Genomic DNA, 10,419 nt, shown 5'->3' on the forward strand with positions numbered 1-10,419 from the left:
CTTTGGATACTCTCTCTTTTCCTTCTCTTTATTCTGGCTAAGGGTTTATCAATCTTGTTCATTTTCTCAAAAAACCAGCTCTTGGTTTTGTTGATCAAAGACCCCCACATAAAACTAGGTACATGGAAACTAATAGAATAGAAAGCGGGGAAGTGCTTAGAACACATAGGTACAGGGGAAAATTTTCTGAACCCAGCAACAATGGCTTATGCTCTAAGATCAAGATCAATAAATGGGACTTAATGAGATTGTGAAGTTTTTGTAAGGCTACTTAGTTTTTGTCAAGAAACTAAACGCCAGCCAACACACTGGGAAAGGACCTTTACCAATCACATCTGATAGAGGGCTAGTATCCAATATATATGAAGAACTGAAGAAGTTAGACTCTAGAGACTCAAATAATCCTATTAAAAATGGGGTACAGAGCTAAACAAAGAATTCTCAATTGAGGAATACCAAATGGCTGAGAAGTACTGAAAGAAATGCTCAACATCCCTAGTCATTAGGGAAATGCAAATGAAAACAACCCAGAGATTTCACCTCACACCAGTCAGAATAGCTAAGATAAAAAATTCAGGTGACAGCAGATGCTGGCAGGGATGTAGAGAAAGAGGAATACCCTGCCACTGTTGATAGGATTGCAAGCTGGTACAACCACTCTGGAATTTATTCTGGCTGTTTTTCAGAAAATTTGACTTAGTACCTGAGGACCCAGATATACCACACCTGGGCATATACCCAAAAGAATCTCCAACTGTTGTATCACCCTGAGCAGTCAACCCACAGAACACAATTAAATAATAGACCACTGTAACAACAAGATGTTTTTATTCCATGTACTTGGGGTTGCTCATCCCCGCAGGAATAGACAGCCCTGAACTTAAAAAGCATACATCTTTTATACTTTTTTGTGAGGGGAGTGAACTACTATTTTACCATTGGTTAGCAGTATAATTTTCAGAAAGAGGAGAGGAAGAGGAGAGGAAAGGCATAAGAAACTTTGTCAATAATATTGTTGACAATTTGAAATTCTTTTTGGAAACCAATATAGGGAGGGATGGGGAGCTGTTCTTAAAGCAGTCATTTTTGTTTTGTCTTAACTTAGCTTAGTCAGTATAGCTTGACTTGTCTACTAAAACTATGTTTTTACATTTTTAGAACCTTGTTTACATATTTTAAAACTTTCAGGGGTTTTGTGCTTATTTTGTTTCTCAGAATTGGGTGATTAGAGCATGAGTTGACTATGACATGTGTCAAGACCCTATCTAGGGCTTTCTAGAAGGCCAGGTGGCTATCAGTCAGTATATTCTGTGGTTCTTTTCTAAGAATTACTCTGGGCCATTGTTTTTATTTGTCAGGCACAGGCAGGATCTCAAAGCCTTGGGATGACTGGAAAGTCTCTGAGTCTGACTTTAACCATTTCTGTTTCTTTAGGGTCTCACATTTTAAGAAGGGGTGTTTTGGAAAAGTTTCAGAACCCCTAAATCTTTGTTTTTTACATTACAGGATCTAACAAGAACACATGCACCACTATGTTCATAGCAGCCTTATTAATAATAGCCAGACGCTGGAAATAACCCAGATGTCCTTCAACAGAGGAATGGATACAGAAATTGTGGTACATATACACAATGGAGTACTACTCAGCTCTTAAAAACAATGATTTCCTGAAATTCCTAGGCAAATGGATGGAATTTGAAGCTATCATCCTGAGTGAGGTAACACAGTCACACAAGAGTACTCATGGTATATACTCACTTATAAGCAGATACTAGCCCCCAAAGCTTAGAATACCTAAGAAACCATCCACAGAACTTAAGAAGCTCAAAGAGAAGGAAGTTCAGAAGGTGGATGCCTTTCTTAGAAGGAGAACAAAACCCTCATGGGAGGAAATAAAGGCACAGAGGAGCAGGGATTGGAGAAAAGATCATCCAAAAGACTGCATCACCTGGGGATCCACCCCATATGCATCCAATAAACCCAAGCACCATTGCTGATGCCAAGTAGTGCTTACTGGCAAGAACCTGATATGGATGCCTCCTCAGAAGCTCTGCCAGAGCCATACTAATACAGAGGAGGATGCTTGCTGTTAACCATCGGACTGAACATGAGGACCCCAATGAAGGAGCTAGATAAAGGACTGAAGGAGCTGAAAGGATCTGCAACCCTATGGGAAAAACAAAATGATCAACTAACTAAACCCACCACAGCTTCCAAGGACTACAGTACCAACCAATGAATTCTTATGGAGAGACCCATTGCCCCAGGTGCATATGTAGCAGAGGATAGCATTTTCTGACATCAGTGGGAGGAGATGCAGTTAGTCCAGTGAAGGCTTGTTTATCCATTGTAGGAGAATGCCAAGGTGCTGAAGTGGGAGAGGGTGGTTGGGAGAGGGAGCACCTTTATGGAGGCAATGGGGGTGGGATGGGATTTTGGAAAAGGGATAACATGTGAAATGTAAATGCAGAGAATATCTAATAAAAAAAAGTTGAATAAAAAAGGAAAATGCTATTTTTCCCCCACTGGATGGTTTTGGCTTCTTTATCAAAGATCAGGTGAACATATGTGTGTTGTTTTAATTCTTGGCTTTTAATTCTATTCCATTGATCTACTGTCTGTCTCTGTACCAATACAATGTGTTTTTTTTTTTAAATCAGTATTTCTCTGTAGTATAGATTGAGGTTAGGGACAATAATTCCCCCAGAAAATCTTTTATTGTTGAGAATAGTTTTCACAATCCTGGGTTTTTTGTTAGTCCAGATGAATTTGAGAATTTCTCTTTTTTTTCCTCTGTGAAGAATTGAGTTTATAGTTTGATGGGGATTGCATTGAATTTGTAGATTGCTTTTGGTAAAATGGCTGTTTTAACTATGTTAAGCCTACTGATCCATGAGCATAGGAGGTCTTTCCATCTTCTGAGTTCTGCTTGGATTTATTTCTTCAGAGACTTGAAGTTACTGTCATACAGATATTTCACTTGCTTGGTTAGTCATACCTAGATATTTTACATTTTTGTGACTATTGTAAATGCTACAATTTCCATAATTTCTTTTGATGACTGTTTATCCTTTAAGTAAGGGAAGGCTACTGATTTGTTTGAGTTAATTTTATATGCAGTTACTTTGCTGAAGTTGTTTATCAGCTGTAAAAGTTCTCTGATGGAATTTTTGGGGTCACTTAAGTATACTATCGTGTTATTGGCAAATAGTGATATTTCGACTTCTTCCTTTCCAGTGTGAATCCCTTTGATTTCTTTTTGTAGTCTAATTGCTCTGGCTAGGACTTCTAGTACTATATTGAATAGGTTAGGGGACAGTGGGCAGCCTTGTCTAGTGCCTGATTTTAGTGGGACTGCTTTAAGTTTCTCACTGTTTAGTTTAATGTTGGCTACTGGTTTGCTGTACATTGCTTTTACTATGCTTAGGTATGGGCCTTGGATTCTTGATCTTTCCAATCCTTTAAACATGAAGGGGTGTTAAATTTTGTCAAATGCTTTCTCAGCATCTAGTGGGATGATCATGTATTTTTTTTCCTATGAGTTTGTTTATATGATGGATAATGGTAATGGATTTCCATATATTGAACCACCCCTGCATTCCAGAGATGAAGCCTACTTGATCATGATGAATGATCATTTTGATGTGTTCTTGGATTCAGTTTGCAAGAATTTTATTGAATATTTTTACATCAATGTTCATGAGAGAGATTGGTATGAAGTTCTCTTTTCTTGTAGGGTCTTTGTGTGGTTTAGGAATGAGAGTAATTGTAGCTTCAAAGAATAAGTTGGGCAGTGTTCCCTCTGTCTCTATTTTGTGGAATAGTTTGGAGAGTATTGGTATTAGGTTGTCAATAAATGTCTGATAGAATTCTGCACTGAACCCATTTGGACCTGGGCTTTTTTTGGTTGGGAGGCTTTTGATGACTGCTTCTATTTCTTTAGGTGTTATGGGACTGTTTAGATGGTTTATCTGGGACACTGGGAACAGAGGAGATCCAGGGACACAGGTCTGGCGAGATTGGGCTGTGAGTAGCCGGGGTACAGAGAGGGCTAGGTTGAGTGCACGGAAGGCACGGCCCTCCCCTTGGTTCAGGAAAGCAGGAAATCTGCCATAGGGACTCGGTATCTGCCCAGAAAGGTCTTGCATGAGGTCTAAACGCTCAAGGCATTTGCCACATGGAACAGCAGAAATCCAGGGTCATAGGCTTGGTACACCGGAGAGATGGGTACCAATCACTGACAACAAGACCACATATAATCACAGACAACAAGATGGCAAGAGGAAAGTGAAAACACTTAAGCAATGGAAACCAAGAAAACCTGACAACATTAGAAACCAGCTCTCCCATCACAACAAGCAGTGGAATTCCAAACACTCCAGAAAAAGAAGACTCAGACCTGAAATCATACGTCAAGATGATGATGGAGATCTTTGCGAAGAGCATGAATAACTCACTTAAACAAGAACAGGAGTACAACCATAAACAGAAGCTTTTAAAGAGGAAACATGAAAAACACTCAAAGAAATCAAAGAACTAGAGGTAAACAGAAACAAAGTGATGAAGGAATTGAAAATGGAAATAGAAACAATAAAGAAAACACTAAAAGAAACAACCATGAAAGTGGAAAACAAAAAAACAAAACAAAAAAAAAAAAAACAAAAAAACAAAAAAACAAAAAAAAAAAAAAAAAAAAAAAAAAAAGAAACCAGAAGTCAACAGATGCAAGCATCTCCAACAGAATACAAGAGATGGAAGAGAGAATCTCAGGGGCCGAAGACAACATTGAAAATATAGAAAAAACAGTCAGAGAAGATGCAAAAGCCAAAAAGCTCCTAACCCAAAATGTCCAGGAGATCCATGATACAATGAGAAGACCAAATTTAAGGATAATAGGAATAGAAGAGGGAAAAATATCAACTAAGAGGCACAGTAAATATCTTCAACAAAATTGTAGAAGAAAACTTCCCTACCCTTAAGAATGAGATGACCACGAGCATAAAATAAGCCTACAGAACTCCAAATAGAGTGGACCAGAAAAGAAATTCTTCAGGACACCTAATAGTCAAAACGCCAAGTGTTCAAAACAAATAAAGAATACTAAAAGCAGTAGGGGAAAAAGGTCATGTAACATATAAAGGCAGACCAATCAGAGTTACACCCAACTTCTCAACAGAGAATATGAAAGCTAGAAGATCCTGGACAGGCATCATGCAGACCCTAAGAGAGCACAAGTGTCAGCCCAAGCTGCTATACCCAGCAAAACTCTCGATCACCATAGATGGAGAGAACAAGATATTCCAGGACAAAACTATATTTACACAATATCTGACCACAAATCCAGGACTACTAATAAAAAAATAAAGGTTTTATTTGGGTAAATGAAAAAAAAAGAATTTTCAGTGGAAAACCCAATACAAGGAGGGAAACTACATCTTAGTAAGAACAAGAAAATAACTAAGCAAGAAAGCCAAAAGAAGAAAGACACACAGGCACAATTCTACCTTTAAAAGCAAAAAGAGCAAGAAACAGTAACCACTGTTCCTTAATATCTGTTAACAGAAATGGCCTCAATTCCCAAATAAAAAGACATAGGCTATCAGACTGGATACATAAACAAAATCCAGCATTTTGCTGCATACTGGAAACACATCTCAAAGACAAAGACAAAGACAAAGACACTATCTCAGAGTAAAAGTTTGGGAAAAACCCTTCCAAGCAAACAGCCTCAAGAATCAAGCTGGAGTAGCCATTCTAATATCGATTAAAGTAGATTTTCAACCAAAAGTTATCAAAAAGTAAAGGAAGGACACTTTTTACTCATCACAGGAAAAATATAACAGGAGGAACTCTCAATCCTTAACACAAATGCTCCAAATACAACAGCACCCATATTCATAAAAGAAATCCTAATAAAGCTAAAAAACTACATTGCACCCAACAAAATAATAGTAGGAGACTCTACACCCCACTCTCATCAATGGACAGATCATGGAAGCAGAAACTGAACAAGGACACAGTGAAACTAGCAGAGGTTATGAACCAATTGGAATTAACAGATATCTACAGAACATTTTACGCTAAGACAAAGGAATACACATTTTTCTCAGCACCTCAGGGCACCTTCTCTAAAACTGACCATATATTGGTCACAAAACAAGTTTCAATAGATAAAAGAAGATTGAAATCCTCCCATGCATCCTATCAGATCACCATGAACTAAGGCTGGACTTTAGTAACAACAAAGCAACAAAAAGCCCACATACACATGGAAACTAAACAATACTCTATTAAACAATAGCAGGGTCAAAGAAGAAATAAAGAGATTAAGGATTTTCTAGAATTTAATGAAAATAAAAACACAACATACCCAAACCTATGGGATGCAATGAAAGCAGCACTGAGAGGAAAACTCATAGCTCTGGGTGCTTCCAAAAAGAAACTGAAGAGAGCATACACTAGCAACTTGACAGCACAGTTGAAAGCTCTAGAAAAAAAGGAAGCAGATACACCCAAGAGGAGTAGATGGCAAGAAATAATCAAACTCAGAGGATAAATAGACCAAATAGAAACAAAAAGACCCATTCAAAGACTCAACAAAACCAAGAGCTGGTTCTTTGAGAAAATTCACAAGATTGATAAACCCTTAACCAGACTAACTAGAGGGCAAAGAGAGAGTATACAAATTAACAAAATCAGAAAGGAAAGTGGGGATATAACAACTGAAACTGAGGAAATTCAAGAAATCATCAGATCCTACTACTCAATAAAGCTGGAAAATCTGGAGGAATTGGATGAATTCCTAGACAGATATCAGATCCTACAGTTAAACCAGGACCCGGTAAACCATCTAAATAATTCCACAACACCTAAAGAAATGGAAGCAGTCATCAAAAGCCTCCCAACCAAAAAAAGCCCAGGTCCAGATGGGTTCAGTGGAGAATTCTATTGGACATTTATTGATGACCTAATACCAATACTCTCCAAACTATTCTACAAAATAGAGGCAGATGTAACACAACCTAACTCATTCTTTGAGGCTACAATAACCCTCGTTCCTAAACCACACAAAAACCCTACAAGGAAAGAGAACTTCAGACCAAACTCACTTATGGACATTGATGCAAAAATACTCAACAAAATCCTTGGAAACCGATTCCAAGACACATCAAAATCATTCACCATGATCAAGTAGGCTTCATCCCTGGGATGCAGGGATGGTTTAATATATGGAAATCCATCAACATAATCCATCATATAAACAAACTCAAAGAAAAAATACCTCATGATCATCTCACTAGATGCTGAGAAAGTGTTTGACAAAATTTAATACCCCTTCATATTAAAAGTCTTGGAAAGTATAGGAACCCAAGGACCATACCTAAACATAATAAAAGCAATATACAGCAAACCAATAGCCAATACAAAACTTACTAGTGAGATACTTGAAGCAGTCCCACTACATTCAGGGACTAGACAAGCTTCCCCTACCTATTTAACAGAGTACTGGAAGTCATGGCCAGAGCAATTAGACATTAAAGGAAATCAAAGGGATACAAATTGGAAAGGAAGAAGTAAAAATATCACTGTTTGCAAATGACATGATAGTGTACATAAGTGATCCCAAAAATTCCACCAGAGAATTTCTATAGCTGATAAACAAGTACAGCAAAGTGGATGGATGTAAAATTAACTCAAAACAAACCAGTAGCCTTCCTCTACTCAAAGGAAAAACATGCGGAGAAAGAAATTAGGAAAAAGATACCTTTCACAATAGTCACAAACAACATGAAATATTTTTGTTTGACTCTAACCAAACAAGTGAAGGACCTGTATGACAAGAACTTCAGATCTCTGAAAAAAGAAATGGAGGAAGATCTCAGAAGATGGAAAGATCTCCCATGCTCATGTATTGGAAGGATCAACATTTTAAAATGACCATCTTACCAAAATCAATCTACAGATTCAATGCAATCCTTATCAAAATTACAATCCAATTCTTCATAGAGTTGGAAAGACCAATGTACAATTTCATATGGAATTACATCCTCAACAACAAGAAAACATCTGCGGGAATTACTGTCCCTGACCTCAAGCTATATTACAAGCTAATTGTGTTATGAACTGCATTGTACTGGTACATGATTATGTATATCAGCACTCCTGGAGGTCAAACTTCCTTTGTGAGCTTGGGCTTGCCAATACTCCTTTGAGCCTGTATGTGCCAACCCTCCTGGGGGACAAGCTTTCTCTTGGTGGAATTGGGATGTGAAGGGATGTAGCATATGGTCAGCTCCCAGGTTCAGATGGAAACTGGAAGGATTGTGTACCCAGCTGCCCTGAGGTTCCTGTGTTCACTGGGCCCAGGGCCAGACCCACTTGGGCCAGGTATTGGGTTGTAATGGGGGTCTCACCAGTGAGCTTAGAGGTGTGTCAGTTCTGCTGGGGGACACATTTTTTTCAGGGTGGTCTTGGAGAGTGGAGGGCTATGGCAGGCACAGGATCAGCTCCTGGGTGCACATGGAAACCAGAAACTCTTCTTTTTCTGAACAGGATTTTTCCATGTATTCTGACCACCACCGCTGGGCCCCTGGAATTTTCTCTGTAGTTCAGGCTGGTCTTAAACTCAGAGATCTACCTGCCTTTGCCTTTTTAGTGCTTGGGTCAAGGTGTGTGCCACCACTACTACCAAGCTTTCTTTTAGTTTTTAAAAATGCCCATTGTGGAATCAATTAATTTTTATTGTTAATTAATTAATTAATTGTGTGTGTGTGTGTGTGTGTGTGTGTGTGTGTGTGGTGGGCACGCATGTGCCACAGCATGCATTAAGAGGTCAGAAAACAACTACTGGGAATCAGTTTTCATCTTCTGACTTGTTGAGGTAGTATGGTATCTTTTGTTTTGTTTTCCTGTGGCTGCACTGCATATCCTTGGCTAGTTGGGCAGTGAGATATCTCTGTCTTCTATATCACTGCTGCAGATTGTGTCTCCATATCCAGCTGATTAACCTGGGTTCTCAGGATGTCAGACTGGCATAACCAGTTCTTTTAAATGCTGAGCTATTTCCTGGCCTCAGATTTTAAAACATTTGGCTTTTAGAATTATTTTGTGCTTGTGAGAATTATTGTGTACTACAAAAAGTTTTTATGAGTTATATTTCTATATACTTAATTTGAAAAAACCCAAATTGTTTAAAGTAACATTTAAAAATCCATTAGTGCTAACCTATTAAAAATAAAGTAATTGTTCTACAAAGCTGTTGCAAAATATGTCTTTAAGACAATGTTCACAAATCTTTTTACTGTACATCTTAGGGGAAGAATGCTGCCTCTTTATTTCTATTTCTACATTCAATATATTTCTATATTCTGTTTATATTGAAGATGAGAAGAAAAATACATTTCAGATAAATACTTTTGAAGGTAGCAAAACACACAAGTAAGTTTAAATATAGTTAAAGATAGTAACTTTTATATTACACCAAAAGTGTAGAAGAAGGTGGCATGCCTCTATCTAGAGTGCTATTTCCTAGGGTCTCTGAAGGCTCCCTATCTGCTGGAAGCTGAGAGGCTGTATATCCCCTGTGAAGACGCTGGAATGTAGAACTTCCAGGATACCTGGTCAGGAATGACATAATTAGGCCCTGAGTCAGTAGTAGGTGAAGACTGTTTCCTCTCCTGGGTCATAGAGTGAGTGTAGCAGGAGGAAAGGTGTTGTACACACAGGCTACAGGATCAGATTTAGGCACAGTGGACTACCTCCTGGGAACACAGCTTTCTACTTTCTTTCAATCCTGCCTCTGTTGGTGACTTTGGTAGAAAGGCATTTGGAGTAACTGGTAAATGACCTAAACCAATGGCCTTAAGAATTGAGAGTAGACTGCTATTGGCAAGAAGTTCACTGATGTCGGAAACACCCACCAGGCATTTATGAAGGCTGAGCTGAAGGAGGTGAGGAGGATGTGGCAATTGTATCCTTTCCAAGGAAGGAGGAACCCAAGCTTATTCACAGGGTGGGTCCCTGTGCTCTCAGTTTGTCTGTTCTCTACTGAGTTCCTGTTGGTGCTCTGAAGTGCATTGAATCTCAGTCTCAGTCTTCTATCCTCCATCCTTTTTTGGGCTCCCTCACTTCTTTTGAGGAAGTTGGAGTTTGAGTGCTTCATTCCTAGTGACAGGTTGCCCTCTAGAGCCAGGGAGAGTAGGAGGAGACACCTGCTAGAGGAAGTACAAGGCCTGGAAACCAAGGCAGAAGGCGGGAACTACCTGAAAGGGACTGGTGAGCTGGCTGTCCTCTGACCTGCTGGACTGGAGTAGAACAGGGTCCCCAGGTAATTCTATTTTGTTTATTCTGTACGAGAGCATGGCAGTGTATATGTATATGCCAGTGTTCCCCCATCTATCTCCTTCCTCCCCCTTCCTC

Source organism: Micromys minutus (assembly GCF_963924665.1).
Source record: "Micromys minutus genome assembly, chromosome: 4".
NCBI classification, from domain to species: domain Eukaryota; kingdom Metazoa; phylum Chordata; class Mammalia; order Rodentia; family Muridae; genus Micromys; species Micromys minutus.